This window comes from Hermetia illucens, chromosome 4, assembly GCF_905115235.1.
Source record: "Hermetia illucens chromosome 4, iHerIll2.2.curated.20191125, whole genome shotgun sequence".
Lineage (NCBI taxonomy): Eukaryota > Metazoa > Arthropoda > Insecta > Diptera > Stratiomyidae > Hermetia > Hermetia illucens.
This window is the reverse complement of record NC_051852.1, coordinates 2,478,519-2,480,809: the sequence shown is the minus strand read 5'-3', so window position 1 is coordinate 2,480,809 and position 2,291 is coordinate 2,478,519.

The following is a 2,291-nucleotide window of genomic DNA, read 5'->3' as shown; positions in this document are numbered from 1 at the left end:
ATTTCCCAAAGTTCCTCTTCGGTAACATCAGGGATCGAGAAGACGTCCTGCTGAGCTGCCAATTGGGGTTCTCTTTTGTCCTGCTCCTGCTGCGGGAAAAGAGTTGCAATTATTTGCAACAAGAGCCGTGGGCTTTTGCTGGTTATAGTGTACCTATTAATCATAGTATCTCAAGCAGGCCTATAACCGTCAGGAACTTTAGTATGTTCCCTACTTCCAGATCGTTCAGCTTTGCATTTGGTATTAAGTGTTCTCCTAGACGCCTCGACCTACTTTGCACAAGTGCCGGACACTGTCCTAGGACGTGTATAGAGGTTTCGTCATACTCTTCACAAAACCTGCAGGCAGTGTCCTTAGATATCCCTAGCTTCCCCAGGTGATAGTTCAGCCGACAATGACCAGTGAGAATTTCCACTATGATTCAGAGGTTCTTTTTGGTGAAGTTTAAGTAATCCTTTGTGCATATGTATAGTTGCCATAGAAGGGTTCTGGCCCGTGCAAAGGTGTCCCTGCTCCCTTTTTGGCTAGTTCGTCCGCTGCCTCGTTGACTTCCAACCCAGCATGGCCTGGAACCCAAAGTATCCAGACCCTGTTTAATGAGCCGAGTATATTCAGTCTCTCAAGGTATTCCCATACCAGTTTAGAGTTCACCTGGTTTGACCTAAGTGCCTTGATCGCTGCTTGACTATCGGTGAGAATAGCTATGTTCTGCCCCCTGTAGTTCCCTTGCAGATTAAAGGAGGCACATTTAAAATGAAAATTTTTTGTTTGGAGTGAGTTGTCCTGAGCCCACCATCTACTTGTTGGGAAGCAACTTACTCTTTCTTTTAAGTGCGCGGACTACTCTGTTCGTGGGCGAGCGCCCAGTACTTGCCGCTTTCGGTCACGCTGCTCCGCAGGACAGAGGCGCTGAGGCAGTGTCTGATGAGATCGCCCCTGCCCTGCGATCGAAACCGTCAAAGGCAAATATAATTTTCGAAAGTACTGGACGCTCGCCCACGAACAGAGTAGTCCGCGCACTTAACAGAAGGAGTAAGTTGCTTCTCGAACAAGTGCAGCCATTCATCAAGTAGATGGTGGGCTCAGGACAACTCATTCCAAACAAAAAATTGTCATTTTATTAGCATAAACCAGTTTAGGTTCTAACCAGGCGATTTCGGTCGTTATAATTCATACCCTTGGCGGGTTTTGAATTCAATAAAAACGAGCTAAATTCCACCCGTTGCCGCTTTCGGTCACGCTGCTCCGTAGGACAGAGGCGTTGAGGCAGCGTCTGATGAGATGGCCTCTGCCCTGCGATCGAAACCGTCAAAGCCAAATATAATTTTTGGAGGCACATTTGTCGATGGCGTATATTTCCGCCTGGAATATGCTAGTGTACCTGCCCATTGGCTTAAAGTACATTTTCCTTGGATCAATGACACCGGCACCCGCTCCCTCTGCTGTGAGGGATCCGTCAGTGTACCAAATAATCAGTTGCTGGTTTGAGCCGTATGTCGCAGCCACGCTCTCCCAGTTTGCCTTATTACTCCAACGTGTTTCAAACTTCTTATCGAAGTGAAACCACGTTATCATGTTATCCCTTGGTATCAGTAATTTGGGATACCGCCCAGAAAGAAAAGCAATTTTCCTTCGATTTAGGCAGCTCCCCGCCTCACTCATACTACCGGCCATCCTGAATATTGCTCTCCTTGCCTGCATCTGTATGTGCAGATGGAAAGGGGACAATCCCAGAAGGACCTCCAGGGATGCCGTTGGGCATGTCCTCATTGCCCCACTGATACACACGCAAGCCAGCCTTTGGAGCTTATGTAATTCCCTGGCTTGTGTGCTGAGTTGGGTTCTTTCTGCCCAGATTACCGCTCCATAGGTAATCATTGGCCTTACTATTGCAGTATATTTCCAAAGTAGTATCTTCGAGCTGCAAAACCCCTTTTTTTCCTGCTATGGATCTGCAAGTCATCGGGGCCCTCGTGGTTTTCCGACAAGTGTTTCCGACATGTGTCTTCCAGAGTAATTTTTGGTCTAGCATAATTCCCAAATATTTGACCTCTGTTTCTCGTTTAACCTCCATATCATGTAATGTTATGGCTCTCAGGTGATCAAGCTTACGCCTCCTAGTAAATGGTACTATGGTACCATAGTGGGTTAATCCGCAGTTCCACCTTCCTGCACCAGGCACTAGTAACCAGTTTGGGTTCTATCAAATAGGGTATGAGCAATATATGAAAGCAAAATTGAAATTTATGTACGTTATTAAGGAGGCTGTAACTCGTTTTCTGGAGAGTATG